General features: G+C 43.0%; 5 non-coding genes across 5 annotated transcripts; all 5 read left to right on the forward strand.

Annotated features, from left to right (window-relative positions):
- The first annotated feature begins 2,486 nt into the window (after positions 1-2,486).
- On the forward strand, positions 2,487-2,558 carry TRNAG-UCC (transfer RNA glycine (anticodon UCC)). The gene has a single exon. It is a non-coding gene; the product is annotated as a tRNA-Gly (tRNA).
- Positions 2,559-21,130: 18,572 nt separating this feature from the next.
- On the forward strand, positions 21,131-21,202 carry TRNAG-CCC (transfer RNA glycine (anticodon CCC)). Its single transcript has one exon. It is a non-coding gene; the product is annotated as a tRNA-Gly (tRNA).
- Positions 21,203-21,298: 96 nt separating this feature from the next.
- TRNAV-UAC (transfer RNA valine (anticodon UAC)) lies at positions 21,299-21,370 on the forward strand. Its single transcript has one exon. It is a non-coding gene; the product is annotated as a tRNA-Val (tRNA).
- Positions 21,371-22,551: 1,181 nt separating this feature from the next.
- TRNAG-CCC (transfer RNA glycine (anticodon CCC)) lies at positions 22,552-22,623 on the forward strand. The gene has a single exon. It is a non-coding gene; the product is annotated as a tRNA-Gly (tRNA).
- Positions 22,624-22,719: 96 nt separating this feature from the next.
- Positions 22,720-22,791, forward strand: TRNAE-UUC (transfer RNA glutamic acid (anticodon UUC)). The gene has a single exon. It is a non-coding gene; the product is annotated as a tRNA-Glu (tRNA).
- Positions 22,792-24,528: the final 1,737 nt, after the last annotated feature.

Here is a 24,528-nt window from a genome sequence, read left to right on the forward strand (position 1 = left end):
CTCCCACCTGCTCACAGACGTAATATTGCTATTACTGTGGAAACCAGACCCCTGGGGTGCCACATTCCCCCCTAGTGAAATTTAGTACTCCCGGACTAAACATATTTTTGAAAACATAACAGGGTATAAACAATAACAATTAAATACATGAGATGGTCACGGCGTGTCCGTAACCGGGAAGCAATAAGGGTGTCCATTTCACCAAAGAACAGGGAGCTGTAACCAGGTAGGGGTCTGTACTGCCCCGAGTCTTTAACAGTCTGTAGTTCATTCCTGGGTTACGCTCCAAACATATTTACAACAGAGTTCCGGTTACTCACTGTCCATAACCTGTCAGTCCATATAAAGAAATGTGTAACTGAAAAACATAATTAGCAACGGCTACAACAAAACAGGTAAACGTAAAATAGTTAAAGCAATTAGCCAACTTAGATTCTCCAACGTACGGGCATCTGGCCTCTGGTAACCCTAGTGGACCTACGGAGCTCACTAACTGGTGCTGCACTACAGGGTGTAGGAGATGTTATGGGCAGGCTGGGCAGCTTTCTGCGCACTCTTTGGCTCACTAAGGGCACGGCAGGCTCACTACTAGCAGAGGGTTGATCCTCCTGTACTGCTGGTGTGGACTCTTCTGCCTCTTGGGCCGGCTGCTCTTCCAGCTCTACTTGTTCTTCTGTAGGCACTTGCGGGGCTGGCTGGAGAAAGGTGAGGACGGGTACCACAACAGCACCGTTTACTTGTGTCCAAGACCGGGGGAAGTCTCCGAGTACAGTCCTGATCATTTCTTCCCTTACCTCTGCGGGTCGAGGGTTTTCTTGATCTTCTTCTTCAGGGTTTTGCAGCTGCTCGGGACACTTCTTCAGGTGGTCTCTGGAGACAACGGCTGTGGTTTCTCCTCCATCCTTACTGATCACGCAAATCTTTGGGTTCTCATGGCTTGATGGCAGTACGGTGTACGGGTCCTTCTCCCACTGGTCGTCCAACTTGTGGAGCCGTCTTTTCCTCTTCAAGACCTGCTCTCCAGGTACCAGGGGAACAGCGGGAGCATACTGATTATAAGCCCTCTCTTGCCTTTCTCTAGCTTGAGACAGACTTCGCTCCACGCTCTCCTGCACTTTCCGATACTGCTGCTGCCGTCCTGTATCCCAGTCTGCCTCTGGCGAGGTGTCCTCGGGCGTCAGGACTCCCATATCCAGGTCGATAGGCAGCTTACCAGGCCTCGCTCTCATTAGGTAAGCCGGGGTACAGTTGGTAGAACCTACAGGGATGTGGTTGTATAGGTCCACCAGATCAGGCAGCTTCTCAGGCCACAGACTGCGTTCTTCCAGGGGCAATGTTTTCAGGAGGTCTATCACCACCTGGTTCATCTTCTCGCAGAGTCCATTAGTATGTGGGTGATAGGGCGTTGTTCTAATCTTCGTGCAGCCATACAGGTTGCAGAACTCCTGGAAGACTTCCGCTTCAAAGGCTGGCCCTTGGTCTGTCAGCACTTGGTCCGGGTACCCGTGTGGACGGCAGAAGTGCTGTTGGAAGGCTCTAGCTGCTGTTTGAGCCGTTAAGTCCTTGACCGGGACCACCACCAGGAACCGGGAGTAATGATCTACGATTGTGAGGGCGTAGACATACCCAGATCTGCTTGGAGCCAGTTTCACATGGTCCAGGGCTACCAGTTCCAGTGGCTGTCGGGTGATGATGGGCTGCAAGGGAGTCTTCTGGCTGGCACGGTCCTTCCTTCTTAGGTGGCACGGTCCACAGTCTCTGCACCACCTCTCGATGGCTCCTCTCATGCCTACCCAGTAGAACCGTTCACGCAATAAGAACTCCAGCTTCTTCCACCCGAAATGTCCTGCTCCGTTGTGGTACGCCTCCAGAATCATAGCCGCGTCTCGTCTGGGGACCACTACCTGCCAGGTCAACTCATGCGTTCGAGAGTTAACCATTCTCCGGCACAACTTCTCCCTGTAGAGGAACAGCCTACTTTTCTCCTTCCACAGTTGCTTAGTCTCCTCTGGGGCGTCTGGGTCCAGACTGGCATCGGCTTGGGTCAGCATTTCCTTCACCAGACGGACTGCGGGATCACTGTCTTGCGTCTCCGCCCAGTTGTAGTGGGGCAAGGGATTGAACGTCGCGGAGCGCCTGCCCTTCACACGGTGGGAATACAGGGTAATCCCATGACGGTGGAACGCAGGGAGCTCAACTTCTTCCAGATCTTCTGGATCTTCCCCTACGTCCGGTAAGTTCGGCATTCTAGACAGGGCATCCGCGTTGGCATTGGAGCGTCCTGCCCGGTATTTGATGGTGAATATTTGATGGGTTCATGCATTGGTGGTATAGTGCTGAGCATAGCTGCTTTCTAACCAGTTGACCCGGGTTTGATTCCCGTCCAATGCAATACTTATGTAGTTTTATTTCTGGCATATCATACATTTTACAAACTATTTTGTAATGTTAGTGCAGAAAATGTAAAAAAAAAGCTGATCCTGTAAGCATTGGTGGTATAGTGGTGAGCATAACTGCCTTCCAAGCAGTTGACTCAGGTTCGATTCCTGACCAATGCAAAACATGGGTGTGTTTTTTTTTCAGGCACGTCATAATTTTTACTAACAATTTTGTAGGGTTAGTGCAGAAAATGTGAAAAAAATGCTGGGTACCTTAAGCATTTTTGGTATAGTGGTGAGCAAACCTGCCTTCCAAGCAGTTGACCTGCGATTGATTCCTGGTCAATGCAATACTTATGTGGGGGTTTTTTTCCTGGCACGTCTTACGTTTTACTAATAATTTCGTATTGTTAGTGCAGAAAATGTAAGAAAAAAACATGGCTTCTGTAAGTGTTGGTGGTATAGTGGTGAGAATCGCTGCCTTCCAAGTATTTAACCCGAGTTCGATTCTCAGCCAACGTGTGAATTGTTTTTCACATTTGGTGATGCTTTTAGTCTGTTTTAATTTTTCGTGTTAATTCTCAGGCTCTTCTTTCTTCTTAGAGTTTAGCAACCACGAAAATGAGAAAAAAATTGAAGAGAATATTTCTTAGCTTTTTTTCAACTGTCTCATCTAACTGATCTTCTGTTCTTCAGTTGTTGATTAAACACTTTGTAGGGTTAGTCTCCAATACGAAATCAATGTCAGGGTTGGCATTGGTGTTATGCTGGTGGGTGTAGTTGCTTTTAAAACAATAGGCCATAGTTTAATTCTTGAAGAACGCAATGTTTTTTTGCATTTGGTGGTGTTTGGACTCTTTTTCACTTTCTGTGCTAAGGCTTATGCTTTTATTTCTTTCTTGGTAACACTTTAGCTACCTTAGTTGGCAAAAAGCAAAGCTAATTGAGAGAATTTGTAGGCAGAGGTGGAAAAGCTACATAACTGATTCCAAAAACTCCTCTGTCTTTAGAGTTAGTGTTAAAAATGCCAAAAATGGCAGAGGTCTTTAGGGGTAATTTGGTGCTGGTGCTGACTCTTTGTAATCTTTTTGAGCTAAGGCTCATAGTGTACTTTCTTTCTTGGTAAGAGTTTAGTTACCTTATTGGCAAAAAAGTGAAAATAATTGAGAGAATTGTAAGAATTGGTGGAAAAGCTCCATAGCTGATTCACAAGAATTCATCTTTGAGTTTTGGACAATGCTTTGCCTTGTTTTTAAACTTTTCAGTAATTGGCTCTTTCAAGACATATTCAGTCCTCCTTTTTTAAGTAAAACTTTAGCAGATTTAACAGCCATAATCCCAAACCAGTCAAGTTGGTTCATGCATTGGTGGTATAGTGGTGAGCATAGCTGCTTCCCAAGCAGTTGACCCGGGTTCGATTTCCAGCCAATGCAATACTTATGTAGTTTTATTTCTGGCATATCATACATTTTACAAACTATTTTGTAATGTTAGTGCAGAAAATGTAAAAAAAAAAGCTGACCCTATAAGCATTGGTGGTATAGTGGTGAGCATAGCTGCCTTCCAAACAGTTGACCTGGGTTCAATTCCCGGCCAATACTAAACATTGGTGTTTTTTTTTTCAGGCACGTCATACTTTTTACTAACAATTTTGTAGGGTTAGTGCAGAAAATGTGAAAAAAATGCTGGGTACCTAAAGCATTTTTGGTATAGTGGTGAGCAAACCTGCCTTCCAAGCAGTTGACCTGCGATTAATTCCTGGTCAATGCAATACTTATGTGGGTTTTTTTTTTTCAGGCACGTCATACTTTTTACTAACAATTTTGTAGGGTTAGTGCAGAAAATGTGAAAAAAATGCTGGGTACCTTAAGCATTTTTGGTATAGTGGTGAGCAAACCTGCCTTCCAAGCAGTTGACCTGCGATTGATTCCTGGTCAATGCAATACTTATGTGGGGGGTTTTTTCTTGGCACGTCTTACTTTTTACTAATAATTTCGTATTGATAGTGCAGAAAATGTAAGAAAAAAACATGGCTTCTGTAAGTGTTGGTGGTATAGTGGTGAGAATCGCTGCCTTCCAAGTAGTTGACGCGAGTTTGATTCTCAGCCAATGTATGAATTGTTTTTCACATTTGGTGATGCTTTTAGTCTGTTTTAATTTTTCGTGTTAAGTCTCAGGCTCTTCTTTCTTCTTAGAGTTTAGCAACCACGAAAATGAGAAAAAAAATGAAGAGAATATTTCTTAGCTTTTTTTCAACTGTCTCATCTAACTGATCTTCTGCTCTTCAGTTGTTGATTAAACACTTTGTAGGGTTAGTCTCCAATATGAAAGCAATGTCAGGGTTGGCATTGGTGTTATGCTGGTGGGTGTAGTTGCTTTTAAAACAATAGGCCATAGTTTAATTCTTGAAGAACTCATTGTTTTTTTGCATTTGGTGGTGTTTGGACTCTTTTTCACTTTCTGTGCTAAGGCTTATGCTTTTATTTCTTTCTTGGTAACACTTTAGCTACCTTAGTTGGCAAAAAGCAAAGCTAATTGAGAGAATTTGTAGGCAGAGGTGGAAAAGCTACATAACTGATTCCAAAAACTCCCCTGTCTTTAGAGTTAGTGTTAAAAATGCCAAAAATGGCAGAGGTCTTTAGGGGTAATTTGGTGCTGGTGCTGACTCTTTGTAATCTTTTTGAGCTAAGGTTCATAGTGTACTTTCTTTCTTGGTAAGAGTTTAGTTACCTTATTGGCAAAAAAGTGAAGATGATTGAGAGAATTGTAAGAATTGGTGGAAAAGCTCCATAGCTGATTCACAAGAATTCATCTTTGAGTTTTGGACAATGCTTTGCCTTGTTTTTAAACTTTTTAGTAATTGGCTCTTTCAAGACATATTCAGTCCTCCTTTTTTTAAGTAAAACTTTAGCAGATTTAACAGCCATAATCCCAAACCAGTCAAGCTGGTTCATGCATTGGTGGTATAGTGGTGAGCATAGCAGCTTCCCAAGCAGTTGACACGGTTTCGATTCCCAGCCAATGCAGTACTTATGTAGTTTTATTTCTGGCATATCATACATTTTACAAACTATTTTGTAATGTTAGTGCAGAAAATGTAAAAAAAAAAGCTGACCCTGTAAGCATTGGTGGTATAGTGGTGAGCATAGCTGCCTTCCAAGCAGTTGACCCGGGTTAAATTCCCGGCCAATACAAAACATCGGTGTTTTTTTTTTTCAGGCACGTCATACTTTTTACTAACAATTTTGTAGGGTTAGTGCAGAAAATGTGAAAAAAATGCTGGGTACCTTAAGCATTTTTGGTATAGTGGTGAGCAAACCTGCCTTCCAAGCAGTTGACCTGCGATTGATTCCTTGTCAAAGCAATACTTATGTGGGTTTTTTTTTCCTGGCACGTCTTACTTTTTACTAATAATTTTGTATTGTTAGTGCAGAAAATGTAAGAAAAAAACATGGCTTTTGTAAGTGTTGGTGGTATAGTGGTGAGCATAGCTTCCTTCCTAGCAGTTGACCAGGGTTCAATTCCTGGCCAACGTATGAATTGTTTTTCACATTTGGTGATGCTTTTAGTCTGTTTTAATTTTTCGTGTTATGGCTCATGGTCTTCTTTCTTCTTGGAGTTTAGCAACCACGAAAATGAGAAAAAATTGAAGAGAATATTTCTTAGATTTTTTTCAACTGTCTCATCTAACTGATCTTCTGCTCTTCAGTTGTTGATTAAACACTTTGTAGGGTTAGTCTCCAATACGAAATCAATGTCAGGGTTGGCATTGGTGTTATGCTGGTGGGTGTAGTTGCTTTTAAAACAATAGGCCATAGTTTAATTCTTGAAGAACTCAATGTTTTTTTGCATTTGGTGGTGTTTGGACTCTTTTTCACTTTCTGTGCTAAGGCTTATGCTTTTATTTCTTTCTTGGTAACACTTTAACTACCTTAGTTGGCAAAAAGCAAAGCTAATTGAGAGAATTTGTAGGCAGAGGTGGAAAAGCTACATAACTGATTCCAAAAACTCCTCTGTCTTTAGAGTTAGTGTTAAAAATGCCAAAAATGGCAGAGGTCTTTAGGGGTAATTTGGTGCTGGTTCTGACTCTTTGTAATCTTTTTGAGCTAAGGCTCATAGTGTACTTTCTTTCTTGGTAAGAGTTTAGTTACCTTATTGGCAAAAAAGTGAAAATAATTGAGAGAATTGCAAGAATTGGTGGAAAAGCTCCATAGCTGATTCACAAGAATTCATCTTTGAGTTTTGGACAATGCTTTGCCTTGTTTTTAAACTTTTCAGTAATTGGCTCTTTCAAGACATATTCAGTCCTCCTTTTTTTAAGTAAAACTTTAGCAGATTTAACAGCCATAATCCCAAACCAGTCAAGTTGGTTCATGCTTTGGTGGTATTGTGGTGAGCATAGCAGCTTCCCAAGCAGTTGACCTGGGTTTGATTTCTAGCCAATGCAATACTTATGTAGCTTTATTTCTGGCATATCATACATTTTACAAACTATTTTGTAATGTTAATGCAGAAAATGTAAAAAAAAAGCTGACCCTATTTGCATTGGTGGTATAGTGGTGAGCATAGCTGCCTTCCAAGCAGTTGACCTGGGTTCAATTCCCGGCCAATACTAAACATTGGTGTTTTTTTTTTCAGACACGTCATACTTTTTACTAACAATTTTGTAGGGTTAGTGCAGAAAATGTGAAAAAAATGCTGGGTACCTTAAGCATTTTTTGTATAGTGGTGAGCAAACCTGCCTTCCAAGCAGTTGACCTGCGATTGATTCCTGGTCAATGCAATACTTATGTGGGGGGGGGTTTTCTTGGCACGTCTTACTTTTTACTAATAATTTCGTATTGATAGTGCAGAAAATGTAAGAAAAAAACATGGCTTCTGTAAGTGTTGGTGGTATAGTGGTGAGAATCGCTGCCTTCCAAGTAGTTGACCCGAGTTTGATTCCCGGCCAATACAAAACATCGGTGTTTTTTTTTTTCAGTCACGTCATACTTTTTACTAACAATTTTGAAGGGTTAGTGCAGAAAATTTGAAAAAAATGCTGGGTACCTTAAGCATTTTTGGTATAGTGGTGAGCAAACCTGCCTTCCAAGCAGTTGACCTGCGATTGATTCCTGGTCAATGCAATACTTATGTGGGGTTTTTTTTTTCAGGCACGTCATACTTTTTACTAACAATTTTGTAGGGTTAGTGCAGAAAATGTGAAAAAAACGCTGGGTACCATAAGCATTTTTGGTATAGTGGTGAGCAAACCTGCCTTCCAAGCAGTTGACCTGCGATTGATTCCTGGTCAATGCAATGCTTATGTGGGGGGTTTTTTCTTGGCACGTCTTACTTTTTACTAATAATTTCGTATTGATAGTGCAGAAAATGTAAGAAAAATACATGGCTTCTGTAAGTGTTGGTGGTATAGTGGTGAGAATCGCTTGCTTCCAAGTAGTTGACCCGGGTTCGATTCCTGGCCAACGCATGAAAACGCATGAATTGTTTTTCACATTTGGTGATGCTTTTAGTCTCTTTTAATTTTTCGTGTTAAGTCTCAGGCTCTTCTTTCTTCTTAGAGTTTAGCAACCACGAAAATGAGAAAAAAATTGAAGAGAATATTTCTTAGATTTTTTTCAACTGTCTCATCTAACTGATCTTCTGCTCTTCAGTAGAGATGAGCGTTGTTCTACTTTAACTGTTCGCCAATCTCAAATTCGAGCTGTTTTGGGCAGTGTTTGAGCCGTTCGGCGAACACGAACAATTTGAGAAAAATTCGGCTGTTCGAGGTTATGTTCGATAACTGTTCGTGCACCAAAATCATAACTGGATTTTTTCTCAGTAATGATGAAAATTAATGTTAATACGCAGTTTGAGTGTACGGCGGGGTGGGGGGAGGGGCAGGGGATGGATCTCTGCAGGAACAATGAAGATCTCCATTTTTTTTTCTCTTTCCCGCATTTGCAGTGGGGAGGTGCAATCTGTCAGCCCATCAGCAGCGCACACACGGAGCGAAGTGCTTTTTTTCACACAAGCAAGGGCATGTGTCATTGGCAGTGTATGTCACATGTCCTTGCCCTATAAGACCAAGCCATTTTCCCCGTCGCCACCATTTTCTCACTGCTGCAGCTGCGTGTTAGACGGCACCGCTCTTGCTGTGTGCGCTATACCTTGTTAATTTCAAGCCAATTTTCACACAAATCTACAGATAGCTTGGGAGTAGGGAATAGTTGTGATTGCAGTCCTTGTAAGTACTAGGTTACAGCATTTCCTACGACTTTTATCAGGCAGGTCTGTGCTCTTAAATAGATAGATTGTGGGAGTAAAGACTAATTGTAATTGGAGTCCTTTTCAGGACTAGGTTACATCAGTTCCTATCAGTTTTTGCCAGGCAGGTCTGTGCCAGTGCTGTGCAAGTTTTTTTCACAGCATTTGGCTGAATCTAGCAAAGCTAATCCTTTTTGGCCTATTGCAGAGTGTGTTAGTCAGTGGAGTAGCCTATCTGTGTTGCAAGATATACCACCTGTGTATAGAATACCAATTTTTTTACTGCACCTAGTGAAGTAAAATCTTTTGGGCATAGCATCATTCTATTAGTCCATCTATACTGACCTCCATCAGGTTGCAAATTGAATATAATTTTTTTCTGCATCTAGCTCTGAAAAAATATTGGGCTTCTAGCTGTGTGTGGGACTTGTTGTATTAGTCCATCTATACTGACCTCCATCAGGTTGCAAACTGCATATATTTTTTTCTTCATCTACCTCTGAAAAAATATTGGGCTTCTAGCTGTGTGTAGGATTTGTTCTATTAATCCATCTATACAGACCTCCATCAGGTTGCAAACTGAATATATTTTTTTCTGCATCTACCTCTGAAAAAATATTGGGCTTCTAGCTGTGTGTGGGACTTGTTCTATTAATCCATCTATACAGACCTCCATCAGGTTGCAAACTGAATATATTTTTTTCTGCATCTACCTCTGAAAAAATATTGGGCTTCTAGCTGTGTGTGGGACTTGTTCTATTAATCCATCTATACAGACCTCCATCAGGTTGCAAACTGAATATATTTTTTTCTGCATCTACCTCTGAAAAAATATTGGGCTTCTAGCTGTGTGTGGGACTTGTTCTATTAATCCATCTATACAGACCTCCATCAGGTTGCAAACTGAATATATTTTTTTCTGCATCTACCTCTGAAAAAATATTGGGCTTCTAGCTGTGTGTGGGACTTGTTCTATAAATCCATCTATACAGACCTCCATCAGGTTGCAAACTGAATATATTTTTTTCTGCATCTACCTCTGAAAAAATATTGGGCTTCTAGCTGTGTGTGGGACTTGTTCTATTAATCCATCTATACAGACCTCCATCAGGTTGCAAACTGAATATATTTTTTTCTGCATCTACCTCTGAAAAAATATTGTCTTCTAGCTGTGTGTGGGACTTGTTGTATTAGTCCATCTATACTGACCTCCATCAGGTTGCAAACTGAATATATTTTTTTCTGCATCTACCTCTGAAAAAATATTGGGCTTCTAGCTGTGTGTGAGACTTGTTGTATTAGTTCATCTATACTGACCTCCATCAGGTTGCAAACTGAATATATTTTTTTCTGCATCTACCTCGGAAAAAATATTGGGCTTCTAGCTGTGTGTGGGACTTGTTCTATTAATCCATCTATACAGACCTCCATCAGGTTGCAAACTGAATATATTTTTTTCTGCATCTACCTCTGAAAAAATATTGGGCTTCTAGCTGTGTGTGGGACTTGTTCTATTAATCCATCTATACAGACCTCCATCAGGTTGCAAACTGAATATATTTTTTTCTGCATCTACCTCTGAAAAAATATTGGGCTTCTAGCTGTGTGTGGGACTTTCTCTATTAGTCCATCTATACTGACCTCCATCAGGTTGCAAATTAAAAATAATTTTTTTCTGCATCTACCTCTGAAAAAATATTGGGCTTCTAGCTGTGTGTGGGACTTTCTCTATTAGTCCATCTATACTGACCTCCATCAGGTTGCAAATTAAAAATAATTTTTATCTGCATCTAGCTCTGAAAAAATATTTGGCCTTCTAGCAGTGTGTGGGACTTTCTCTATTAGTCCATCTATACTGATCTCCATCAGGTTGCAAATTAAAAATAATTTTTTTCTGCATCTACCTCTGAAAAAATATTGGGCTTCTAGCTGTGTGTGGGACTTTCTCTATTAGTCCATCTATACTGACCTCCATCAGGTTGCAAATTAAAAATAATTTTTATCTGCATCTAGCTCTGAAAAAATATTTGGCCTTCTAGCAGTATGTGGGACTTTCTCTATTAGTCCATCTATACTGACCTCCATCAGGTTGCAAATTGAATATAATTTTTTTCTGCATCTAACCCAGCCAATAGTTTTGGCCTAATACCACAGTTTGGCCACTCAGCTCTGCTCGGTTCCCATCCATTGTTTTTTTGTGCAAACAACTCCAGAGTTGTTAATTAGTTAACCACCAAAATGAGTGGAAAAAGGCCTGCTGCTGGTGGAAAGGGGAATAGGCGTGTTGGGAAGGGGAAAAAAGGTTGTGTCCGTGGGGTAGGTGTTAAAGCAACAGTAACATCTGCAGAAGAAAGACCATCTTCCAGCCAAACTAAAATGTCTACTTCTTTTAGCGGACAATGTGATAAGATCCCTTTCTTACGGCCACGCCAATTGCTACAAATTCCAGATGAGGCACAAAAACAGCAGGTGCTTCAACGGATATCAATTGCTCCTTTAAGTGGGCTCTCCTCCACATCAACTTCAACATCACAAATACTCCAGTCCTCAAAGGTGTCACCCCAATCGCACTTGCTTCCTCACAGCTCCCAAATCTCCAGCTGCCCGTCTGAGTATGAGGTAGAACAGATGGTTGAGTCTGCAGAGCTGTTTACTCATACTATAGCCTGGGAATCAGAGGTCGACTCCAGCGCTTCTGTGAATCCAGACGAGGAAATGATCTGCACTGATGCCCAGAATCTTTATGAGTCGGATCCAGGACCAGACGCAGAAGGTTCTGACCATAATGTAGACCCTCATTCCCAAACTGTAACTCCTGTTGGTGGAGACAATGAGGAAGACGATGATAAGACTCAAATACCTGATTGGAGCGACAACTTTAGTTTTTTGTCAGGGCAGGAACAGGTTGGCTCTGAGGACGACGGGTGTGATAACGCACAGGGTGATGATGATGAGGTTGGAGATCCCACTTACTGTGAACCCACAGTCAGCCAAGAGATGAGGTCAGCAGAGGAGGTGGAGGAAGATGCTAGTGACGACGAGGTCAGGTTGCGCCTTCCTGGACAGAGACGTAGTACTGGAAGCACGTCAACAACTGCATCCTCAAACACAACTCTGCCTCTCACCACAAGTCGTGGTGGCTCTTCAGGTCGCATGGGTGCTAAGCCTTGCATACCCTGGGCATTTTTTCAGATCGATAAAGATGACCCAACTCGTGTTATCTGTAACATTTGTCAGCAAAAGCTAAGTAGAGGCCAAAAAATACATAGTTTGAGTACTTCATGCATGAACCGGCACATGGACATGAAGCATAAGTTGCAGTGGGAAGCTCAGTGTGCTACAATGCGGCCTAGCCGGCCGGGCCAACCACCGTCTGCCATATCTTGTGCATCCGCGGCCTCTTCATCCTCTGTGACTGGGGGGACAGCAGTCACACCTATTTTGGGGCGCACACCTGCCACCTCTTTACCCGCAACAGCCAGCGTGATTGGCAGGTCATCATTTTCTTTGGAGGTGGTAACACCAGCTGGTGTTGAGCGCTGTCCGACATCGATAGCACCACCTTTGTATCAAGGCAACCTAACATGTCCGCCTGCATCTTCCTCACAGACCGGCAGTTTGCCGGGGACACCATTATCAACCCCGTCTAAGCACAATAGCCAGCCCTCGGTCCCTCAGATGTGGACAAGTAAAAGACCATTTCCTCCTAGCCATGAGAAAGCTAAGAGGTTGAATTTCACCATCTGCAAGCTCTTGGCTACAGAAATGCTGCCTTTCCGCCTGGTGGACACAGAGGATTTTCGAGACCTTATGTCCGTCGCAGTGCCCCAATACCAGATGCCCAGTCGGCACTACTTCTCAAAGAAAGGTGTGCCTGCGCTCCACCAGCATGTCGCACACAACATCACCGCTTCTTTGAGAAACTCTGCGTGTGACAGGGTGCATTTCACCACAGACACTTGGACGAGTAGGCATGGACAGGGGCGTTACATGTCGCTGACTGGGCACTGGGTAACTATGGTGACAGCAGGACAAGGGGCTGCTGTCCAAGTCTTGCCGTCCCCACGAGTTGTGCGTCAATCCTCTTTATGTCAAAGTTCCTCCACTGCTTCTGCCTCCTCAACCTCCTCTCGGTCTTCCACCTGCACCCAAAGCCTGTCTGGTCATGCCACAAGCTTTCTAACTGCGCAGAAGGGATCCTGCACACCTCCTTACTATGCTGGCAGTAGGGCTCAACGTCATCAGGCGGTTTTTACATTGAAATGTCTGGGAAATGTGAGTCACACAGCTGAGGAGTTGTGGTCAGCTCTGGAGAACCAATTTCATGAATGGTTGTCTCCACTGGACCTGAAACCAGGGAAGGCCGTGTGCGACAATGCTGCAAACCTGGGTGCGGCCCTTCGCCGGGGCAATGTCACACACGTGCCTTGTATGGCTCACGTGTTGAACCTGGTTGTCCAGCAATTTTTAGCCCACTATCCCAGACTAGATGGCCTTCTGCAGAGGGCACGGTCGCTGTGTGCTCACTTCCGCCATTCGCATCCCGCAGCTCAGCGACTTACATCTCTACAGAAGTCATTGGGCCTGCCACTTCACCGGCTAAAATGCGATGTGCCTACCCGGTGGAATTCAACTCTGCACATGTTGCAGCGACTGTGGCAGCACCGACAAGCCCTGGTGCAATACGTTCTGACGTATAGCCTGGGCCAACGAGATCCAGAGGTGGGGCAAATCACGCTGGAGGAGTGGTCTCAGATCAGGGACCTATGCACCCTTCTGCACAGTTTTGAAATGGCGACGAAGATGTTTAGTGCTGACGATGCCATTATCAGCATGACTATTCCGGTGATTTACATGCTGGAGCACATGTTAAACAGAATTCGGAGACAGGTGGTGGCAAAAGAGGAGGTGGAGGAAGTAGAGGAGGAGGAGTTGTATGCGGAAGGGCTAACATCTGCAAGGTCCAGACGGTCGGCAGCACCGAAGCGGCAGGCATGTGAGGGTGGGGGAGATGGTTTTACCAGGGCGCATGGTAGCAGCCAAACTAGTGAGGAAGGTGCAGGAGCCCAGGAAGAAGTGGAGAACGAACTGATGGAAGACTCATCAGATGAGGGAGACCTTGATCACATTTTTGTTGTGCGAGGTTGGGGGGAGAGGACAGAGGAAGGAAGCATGATTGTTACCTCGCCACCAACACAACAGGGACTTGGTGCTCCTGGATGCGCAACACACATGAGTGCCTTCTTGCTGCACTACCTGCAACATCACCCTCGAATTGTGAGAATTAGAAATAATCCTGACTACTGGGTTGCCACACTGTTAGATCCCCGGTACAAAAGTAAATTTGCAGAAATTATTCCTGCCATAGAAAGGGATGCACGCATGCAGGAGTATCAGCAGAGACTGTTGCAGAATCTTACATGTGCTTTTCCACAAAATACCAGTGGTGCACATAGTGAATCTCACAGTTCCAACTTGCCAACCGTGGGACCGTCAAGTGTTCAGCACTCAAACCGTAACAGAACCACAGTATCTGCTGGTAACATCAATTTTGCGGAATCATTTCACCACTTTTTTAGCCCATCCTTTGCAAGGCCACAGGAGACAAGAAGTCTGACACATAGTCAACGCCTAGAGACGATGGTACAGGAGTATCTCCAAGTAAACATTGAAGCCACGACTGTGTCACTGGACCCTTGCTCTTTTTGGGCTTCCAATCTGGATAAATGGCCGGAGCTAGCCATTTACGCCTTGGAGATCTTGTCATGCCCCGCAGCCAGCGTTCTGTCTGAACGTGTGTTCAGCGCTGCTGGTGGTGTGCTGACAGATAAGTGCACGCGGCTCTCCACTGATAATGTAGACAGACTCACGTTCATAAAGATGAACAAATCATGGATCCGAAACGACTTTTCTACCCCTGTGTCATCCTGGGGAGAGTAAAAGCTTGATGATTGGTTAAAATCACCCTACCAACCGTTTTAAGCTTTCAAATTACTAATCATGTTTATCTGTATCTTGGCTGGAAAATAATTTGGGCTTTGTAGCAGTGTGCAGCACTGATCCTATTAGGCCATCTATACTAAAGCTTCACCAGATTTAAAATTAATAATAATTTTTAGCTGCATCTAGCCCGGAAAATAATTTTGGGGCTCCGAGATGCGCAAGACACATAAGTGCCTTCTTGCTGCACTACCTGCAGCATGACCCTCATATTGTCAGAATTCGAAGTAATCATGACTACTGGGTTGCCACACTCTTAGATCCCCCAAACTTTTCGATCAACCTTTTCATTTTAATAAAGACCAAAAAAATGGTCATTTTTGAAATTATAAGCATTAGCAGGTTGTTAGAAACTGAAATCAAACAGTTTTCAACTCAAAACTTTATTCTAGGTGATGTTACATTTTCACATAGGACCCCTTGTTCGAAAGGAGCTTCTGAACTCTCTCTCGTCCATTGAATTTGTCAGGTTTTGGATGGTTTCTGCTTCAATTGTTTTGCATGAGGACAGAATACCCTCCCAGAGCTGTTGCTTAGATGTGAACTGCCTCCCGCCATCATAGACACTCCTTTTAATGATGCTCCAAAGGTTCTGAATGGGGTAGAGGTCAGGGGAGCATGGGGGTCACACCATAAGTTTGTCCCCTTTTATGCCCATATCAGCCAGAGATGCAGATGTTTTATGTGCAGCATGAGATGGTGCATTATCATGCAGAAAAATGATCTTGCTGTGAAATACACGGTTCTTCTTCTTGAACCATGGCAGGAAGTGCTGTTTGAGAAAAATCCACATACATTATGGAGTTCATCTTTAGCGCCTTCAGGGATCCTAAAGGGGCCGACAATCTCTCTCCCCATGATTCCAGCCCAAAACATTACTCCACCTCCTCCTTGTTGGCGCTGTAGCCGTGTTTGCGTGGGGTGTCCATCAACCAGCCATCCTCCACTCCATCCATCTGGACCATCGAGCGCTGCACGGCACTCATCCGTGAACAAAACAGTTTTGAAATCAGTCTTCATGTAATGTTTGGCCCACTGGAGCCGTTTCTGCTTGTGTGAAGTGGATAGAGGAGGTCGACAGGATGGCGTATGCACAGCTGCAAACCTCTGAAGGACCCTGCATCTTGTTGTTCTGGGGACGTTGGAGGCACAAGCAGCTTCAAAAACTTGTCTGCTGCTATGACAAGGCTTTTTTGCCGCTGCTCTTTCAACCTGACGTAATTGCCTGTAGGAAAGAGTCCTCAATTTGCCCTTATCAGCACGCACACGTGTGTACTGTGAATCAGCTACATACTTCTTGATTGCCAAGACACTTCATCCTGATCATCGCACAATGTTGATTGTAGTCATGCCTTGACCTAAACACTCCACAATTTGTTGCTTCTCAGCAGCCGACACATCCTTTTTCTTTCCCATTTTGGCAGAAAATGTAGGCTGCTTAATAATGTGAGAGAGCCTTCTTAAGTAGTCTTGCCTTTCATTGGACACACCTGCCAAACTAATTAGCACAGGTGTCTGCAATTGCTTACAGTGATATAAAGAGCCCTGACATGCATCACCATCAATGAGTTTAACTGACAAACAAACAAATTCTTCCCTTATCACTCCTAAACACTTTTTGCATAATAATTTGGAACACAGTGTACATGTGCTTTTCCACAAAACACCAGTGGTTCACGTAGTGAATCTTACAGTTCTAACTTGCCAACCGTGGTCTGTATGGAGTTGTTCAATAAAGGGCCCAAAATTAAGATAACATAGATGGGAGAGGTCTCTATGAATAGGAATTCCTAAGTATTTGATACCCTGTGAGGGCCAGGCAAAGGGAAAGTTGGACTGGATGGAATCCTATATGGATTTGGGGAGGGAGACATCGAGGGCCTCAGACTTCGCTGCATTGATTTTAAAATTTGACCATGTAACAAAGTGATCTATTTCAGCCATAACAGCATGGATGGATATATGTGATTGAGTGATATATACTAGGACATCATCAGCAAATAGAGAGCACTTGTACTCGGTGCCTCCCACCTCAATCCACCTAATATTGGGGTTATGGCGAATTGATGAGAGCAGGTGCTCCGTCACTAGGATGTATAAGAGAGGGGACAGAGGACATCCCTGCCTTGTCCCATTGGTGATTGTGAAAGGTGATGAAAATGTTCTGATGCACCCCCTGGGCCTTGGGACACCCGAAGCCGGACCCTTTTTGGTGGATGCTGGTGGTTGTAGTCTTCGTGGCGGCGACCCGGTTCCGTGGCTCAGGGTGGTCAAACCAGTGGCGGAACTATTTATGTGGTTTTGATGTTTAAATGTCCGACTACGCCACCCGTGGATTGCGGTCAGAGTGAACTGCTGCTACAGGGCAGACTGCTGAGGCTGGTGCTGTGGGTGCAGCAGAGCGTAGCATAACTCCCCATGGGAGGAGTATAGCCTCAGGGCAGTGTATGCGGAGGATGGGGGTGATGGTGCAGGGCAGCAGCAGTAACGACACGGAGTCAGTGATGCAGTTCAGGGCCTTTACTCACAGTTCTTATTATCCAGACCACGTCTGCAGGTAACGGCTGCCCACGTCGTACTGTGCTCACCAGGTGAGGGGCTCAGACAACTCCCAGATAACTTTGGAGCGCTTCACAGGACCCCCTTTGTGTGTCCTTTGTCTGGCCTTTCTTACCAACACTTCTGTCCGGCTGCCTCGGGCCTCCTCTTGGTAAACTTGGCGCCAGTTTCCCTGACCCTATGTGGTGCCTTCCTAGCGGGTGTAGCGAGGGGCTGCGCCACATAAAATGTCAGAGCCTCCGGTTTCTAGCTGAGGGTCGTTTCCTGCCTCCACTAGTTCGGGGACCGGTCTCCCCCTTTGGCCTGACCCCTCCACGCAGGTGGATTCGGGCGTGCGGTGGCGACTCGCCCGTCCGCACCACTGGGATCCCTTCATTCCTCGTTCCTGGAGCCTTCTCCGCTCCTCCTCCTTCCTTCTCCCTCTTCCAGGCCTGGGCCTCTGTTAGTAGGCCTGCCTCCGGAGCAGAGCTCATGCAGAGCCCCTGCTCCCTGCCACTTCTGCTCAGACTTCTCTGCACTGAACTAAGATGGTGCCCACCTTTTATACTCCCTTCTCAATGCACCCAGGAACTGCTTCCTCCCTGCTCCTGCACTACAGGGTTCCCCTTCCTCAGTGTTCCCTCCCCCCACTCCAGCCAGGGACAGGGACTGTCGTGCCCATCTCAGGGGCATATTGGTCACCCTGCCCCACGGCAATGTGGTGTAATGCATGCAGGTGTCGGGTCCTGATCCACACTCCATCCTTACCTGAGAGTGAGATATCACACCTCTGGGTGAGGTGCAATACCTCTGTAGCAACCGAGCCCTCAGGGTGCTACAGTTCCATTTATCTTCAGCCTAGGTGACGTATTGTGATACAGGGCCGTGATTTTGGCTATAAAAGGGTCCCCTAGACCCCTACCCCAAGCTTTTTAAGAGAATCATATATGGCGTGCCAGGAGACTCTATGGAATGCTTTCTCAGCATCCAACGAGAGTATCTAATTACAAATTTTTAACTGCATCTAGCCCAGGAAATACTTTGTGCCTAGTAGCAGTGTCTGCTAGTCAGCGGATTATCCCGGCTGTTAAGCAAGCTACACCACCTGTAGTTTGGACACTTAATTTTTTCAAAGGAAATGCTTCGGGACCACGGGATACTCAGTGAAGAGCATCAGGAGGCACCCCAAGGCATAGGGGCTGGGACTGGCAGTAGGATGCCTTGCGGTGGACAGCCGAGCTCGATCCTTATAAAAGCTTTTTAATTGCAGCAGCTTTAGTGGACGCTACTGGAGCTGGAATTACGCGGCTGCTGGCATGAGACTTGCCCTCCAATAGATCCTGGTAAATGGATTTAAAGTGTATTCATTCAAATTAGAGAGACAATTTAAATTAAAAAGCTTAGAGCTGCCTCCACCACAGGGGGGCTCACTCGACCCACCAGCGGACAGGCACCAGTATTGGGAGAGGGGGGCTGGCCATCAGGGTTCACCGCGGCTCTGGCACAAACCCGGCGACACGGAGGTGGCACGGGCAGGAGCGGACTGGCCGTGTCGGCTTCTCACTTTTTGGATTTTAGAAGGGCATGACATGCCTATATCTGTGTCTCCCCCTCCTTTTACTCCTCCACCTCTTGTATTTTCGCATGACTATATGTACTTGTCACTTTTCCATGTGTTTGTTATGTCTTCTGAGCAGTTTGTCAGCTTTTGGACACCTTTGAAGGTGTTTTCTATGTGTTTCTATGTGTTTTTGTTTGCCTGCCATTGGTTTTAATGGTGTTCGAAGGTGTTCGACGAACAGTTCGGCGAACACACGGGTGTTCGACGAACCGAACCGAACTCGAACACTACGGGGGTGGCTCAACACTACTCTTCAGTTGTTGATTAAACACTTTGTAGGGTTAGTCTCCAATATGAAAGCAATGTCAGGGTTGGCATTGGTGTTATGCTGGTGGGTGTAGTTGCTTTTAAAACAATAGGCCATAGTTTAATTCTTGAAGAACTCATTGTTTTTTTGCATTTGGTGGTGTTTGGAATCTTTTTCACTTTCTGTGCTAAGGCTTATGCTTTTATTTCTTTCTTGGTAACACTTTAGCTACCTTAGTGGGCAGAAAGCAAAGGTAATTGAGAGAATTTGTAGGCAGAGGTGGAAAAGCTACATAACTGATTCCAAAAACTCCTCTGTCTTTAGAGTTAGTGTTAAAAATGCCAAAAATGGCAGAGGTCTTTAGGGGGAATTTGGTGCTGGTGCTGACTCTTTGAAATCTGTTGGAGCTAAGGCTCATAGTGTACTTTCTTTCTTGGTAAGAGTTTAGTTACCTTATTGGCAAAAAAGTGAAAATAATTGAGAGAATTGTAAGAATTGGGGGAAAAGCTATATAGCTGATTCACAAGAATTCATCTTTGAGTTTTGGACAATGCTTTGCCTTGTTTTTAAACTTTTTAGTAATTGGCTCTTTCAAGACATATTCAATCCTCCTTTTTTAAGTAAAACTTTAGCAGATTTAACTGCCAAAATCCCAAACCAGTCAAGTGGGTTCATGCATTGGTGGTATAGTGGTGAGCATAGCTGCTTCCCAAGCAGTCGACCCGGGTTCGATTTCCAGCCAATGCAATACTTATGTAGTTTTATTTCTGGCATATCATACATTTTACAAACTATTTTGTAATGTTAGTGCAGAAAATGTAAAAAAAAAAAGCTGACCTTGTAAGCATTGGTGGTATAATGGTGAGCATAGCTGCCTTCCAAGCAGTTGACCCGGGTTCAATTCCCGGACAATACAAAACCCTGGTGTTTTATTTTTTCAGGCACGTCATACTTTTTACTAACAATTTTGTAGGGTTAGTGCAGAAAATGTGAAAAAAATGCTGGGTACCTTAAGCATTTTTGGTGTAGTGGTGAGCAAACCTGCCTTCCAAGCAGTTGACCTGCGATTGATTCCTGGTCAATGCAATACTTATGCGCGAGTTTTTTTCCTGGCACGTCTTACTTTTTACTAATAATTTCGTATTGTTAGTGCAGAAAATGTAAGAAAAAAACATGGCTTCTGTAAGTGTTGGTGGTATAGTGGTGAGAATCGCTGCCTTTCCATGTAGTTGACTTGTGTTCGATTCTCAGCCAACGCATGAATTGTTTTTGACATTTGGTGATGCTTTTAGTCTGTTTTAATTTTTCTTGTTAAGGCTCATGCTCTTCTTTCTTCTTAGAGTTTAGCAACCACGAAAATGAGAAAAAAATTGAAGAGAATATTTTTTAGATTTTTTTCAACTGTCTCATCTAACTGATCTTCTGCTCTTCAGTTGTTGATTAAATACTTGGTAGGGTTAGTCTCCAATACGAAAGAAATGTCAGGGATGGCATTGGTTTTATGCTGGTGGGTGTAGTTGCTTTTAAAACAATAGGCCATAGTTTAATTCTTGAAGAACTCATTGTTTTTTGCATTTGGTGGTGTTTGGAATCTTTTTCACTTTCTGTGCTAAGGCTTATGCTTTTATTTCTTTCTTGGTAACACTTTACCTACCTTAGTGGGCAGAAAGCAAAGCTAATTGAGAGAATTTGTAGGCAGAGGTGGAAAAGCTACATAACTGATTCCAAAAACTCCTCTGTCTTTAGAGTTAGTGTTAAAAATGCCAAAAATGGCAGAGGTCTTTAGGGGGAATTTGGTGCTGCTGTTGACTCTTTGTAATCTGTTTGAGCTAAGGCTCATAGTGTACTTTCTTTCTTGGTAAGAGTTTAGTTACCTTATTGGCAAAAAATGAAAATAATTGAGAGAATTGTAAGAATTGGTGGAAAAGCTCCATAGCTGATTCACAAGAATTCATCTTTGAGTTTTGGACAATGCTTTGCCTTGTTTTTAAACTTTTTAGTAATTGGCTCTTTCAAGACATATTCAGTCCTCGTTTTTCTAAGTAAAACTTTAGCAGATTTAACAGCCATAATCCCAAACCAGTCAAGTTGGTTCATGCATTGGTGGTATAGTGGTGAGCATAGCTGCTTCCCAAGCAGTTGACCCGGGTTCGATTCCCGGCCAATGCAATACTTATGTAGTTTTATTTCTGGCATATCATACATTTTACAAACAATTTTGTAATGTTAGTGCAGAAAATGTAAAAAAAAAAGCTGATCCTGTAAGCATTGGTGGTATAGTGGTGAGCATAGCTGCCTTACAAGCAGTTGACCCGGGTTTGATTCCCGGCCAATGCAAAACATGGGTGTGTTTTTTTTTCAGGCACGTCATAATTTTTACTAACAATTTTGTAGGGTTAGTGCAGAAAATGTTAAAAAAATGCTGGGTACCTTAAGCATTTTGGTATAGTGGTGAGCAAACCTGCCTTCCAAGCAGTTGACCTGCGATTGATTCCTGGTCAATGCAATACTTATGTGGGTTTTTTTTTCCTGGCACGTCTTACTCTTTACTAATAATTTTGTATTGTTAGTGCAGAAAATGTAAGAAAAAAACATGGCTTCTGTAAGTGTTGGTGGTATAGTGGTGAGCATAGCTGCCTTCCTAGCATTTGACCCGGGTTCGATTCCCGGCCAACGCATGAATTGTCTTTCACATTTGGTGATGCTTTTAGTCTGTTTTAATTTTTCGTGTTAAGGCTCATGCTCTTCTTTCTTCTTAGAGTTTAGCAACCACGAAAATGAGAAAAAAATTGAAGAGAATATTTCTTAGATTTTTTTCAACTGTCTCATCTAACTGATCTTCTGCTCTTCAGTTGTTGATTAAATACTTTGTAGGGTTAGTCTCCAATATGAAAGCAATGTCAGGGTTGGCATTGGTGTTATGCTGGTGGGTGTAGTTGCTTTTAAAACAATAGGCCATAGTTTAATTCTTGAAGAACTCATTGTTTTTTTGCATTTGGTGGTGTTTGGAATCTTTTTCACTTTCTGTGCTAAGGCTTATGCTTTTATTTCTTTCTTGGTAACACTTTAGCTACCTTAGTGGGCAGAAAGCAAAGCTAATTGAGAGAATTTGTAGGCAGAGGTGGAAAAGCTACATAACTGATTCCAAAAACTCCTCTGTCTTTAGAGTTAGTGTTAAAAATGCCAAAAATGGCAGAGGTCTTTAGGGGGAATTTGGTGCTGCTGTTGACTCTTTGTAATCTGTTTGAGCTAAGGCTCATAGTGTACTTTCTTTCTTGGTAAGAGTTTAGTTACCTTATTGGCAAAAAAGTGAAAATAATTGAGAGAATTGTAAGAATTGGTGGAAAAGCTCCATAGCTGATTCAAAAGAATTCATCTTTGAGTTTTGGACAATGCTTTGCCTTGTTTTTAAACTTTTTAGTAATTGGCTCTTTCAAGACATATTCAGTCCTCCTTTTTCTAAGTAAAACTTTAGCAGATTTAACGGCCATAATCCCAAACCAGTCAAGATGGTTCATGCATTGGTGGTATAGTGGTGAGCATAGCTGCTTCCCAAGCAGTTGACCCGGGTTCGATTCCTGGCCAATGCAATACTTATGTAGTTTTATTTCTGGCATATCATATATTTTACAAACTATTTTGTAATGTTAGTGCAGAAAATGTAAAAAAAAAAGCTGATCCAGTAAGCATTGGTGGTATAGTGGTGAGCATAGCTGCCTTTCAAGCAGTTGACCCGGGTTCGATTCCTGGCCAATGCAAAACATAGGTGTGTTTTTTTTTCAGGCACGTCATAATTTTTACTAACAATTTTGCAGGGTTAGTGCAGAAAATGTGAAAAAAATGTTGGGTACCTTAAGCATTTTTGGTATAGTGGTGAGCAAACCTGCCTTCCAAGCAGTTGACCTGCGATTGATTCCTGGTCAATGCAATACTTATGTGGGTTTTTTTTCCTGGCACGTCTTACTTTTTACTAATAATTTTGTATTGTTAGTGCAGAAAATGTAAGAAAAAAAACCTAGCTTCTGTAAGTGTTGGTGGTATAGTGGTGAGCATAGCTGCCTTCCAAGCAGTTGACCTGGGTTCGATTCCTGGCCAACGCATGAATTGTTTTTGACATTTGGTGATGCTTTTAGTCTGTTTTAATTTTTCGTGTTAAGGCTCATGCTCTTCTTTCTTCTTAGAGTTTAGCAACCACGAAAATGAGAAAAAAATTGAAGAGAATATTTCTTAGATTTTTTTCAACTGTCTCATCTAACTGATCTTCTGCTCTTCAGTTGTTGATTAAATACTTTGTAGGGTTAGTCTCCAATATGAAAGCAATGTCAGGGTTGGCATTGGTGTTATGCTGGTGGGTGTAGTTGCTTTTAAAACAATAGGCCATAGTTTAATTCTTGAAGAACTCATTGTTTTTTTGCATTTGGTGGTGTTTGGAATCTTTTTCACTTTCTGTGCTAAGGCTTATGCTTTTATTTCTTTCTTGGTAACACTTTAGTTACCTTAGTGGGCAGAAAGCAAAGCTAATTGAGAGAATTTGTAGGCAGAGGTGGAAAAGCTAAATAACTGATTCCAAAAACTCCTCTGTCTTTAGAGTTAGTGTTAAAAATGCCAAACATGGCAGAGGTCGTAGGGGAAATTTCGTGCTGCTGTTGACTCTTTGTAATCTGTTTGAGCTAATGCTCTTAGTGTACTTTCTTTCTTGGTAAGAGTTTAGTTACCTTATTGGCAAAAAAGTGAAAACAATTGAGAGAAATGTAAGAATTGGTGGAAAAGCTACATAACTGATTCACAAGAATTCATCTTTGAGTTTTGGACAATGCTTTGCCTTGTTTTTAAACTTTTTAGTAATTGGCTCTTTCAAGACATATTCAGTCCTCCTTTTTTAAGTAAAACTTTAGCAGAATTAACAGCCAAAATCCCAAACCAGTCAAGTTGGTTCATGGATTGGTGGTATAGTGGTGAGCATAGCTGCTTCCCAAGCAGTTGACTCGGGTTCAATTTCCAGCCAATGCAATACTTATGTAGTTTTATTTCTGGCATATCATACATTTTACAAACTATTTTGTAATGTTAGTGCAGAAAATGTAAAAAAAAAAGCTGACCCTGTAATCATTGGTGGTATAGTGGTGAGCATAGCTGCCTTCCAAGCAGTTGACCCAGGTTCTATTCCCGGCCAATATAAAACATTGGTGTTTTTTTTTTCAGGCACGTCATACTTTTTACTAACAATTTTGTAGGGTTAGTGCAGAAAATGTGAAAAAAATGCTGGGTACCTTAAGCATTTTTGGTATAGTGGTGAGCAAACCTGCCTTCCAAGCAGTTGACCTGCGATTGATTCCTGGTCAATGCAATACTTTTGTGGGTTTTTTTTTCCTGGCTAGTCTTACTTTTTACTAATAATTTTGTATTGTTAGTGCAGAAAATGTAAGAAAAAAACATGGCTTCTGTAAGTGTGGTGGTATAGTGGTGAGAATCGCTGCCTTCCAAGTAGTTGACCC

The sequence above is a fragment of the Phyllobates terribilis genome, unplaced genomic scaffold (assembly GCF_046119375.1).
Source record: "Phyllobates terribilis strain yellow unplaced genomic scaffold, ASM4611937v1 Scaffold_3__8_contigs__length_932513732, whole genome shotgun sequence".
Taxonomy (NCBI): Eukaryota; Metazoa; Chordata; class Amphibia; order Anura; family Dendrobatidae; genus Phyllobates; species Phyllobates terribilis.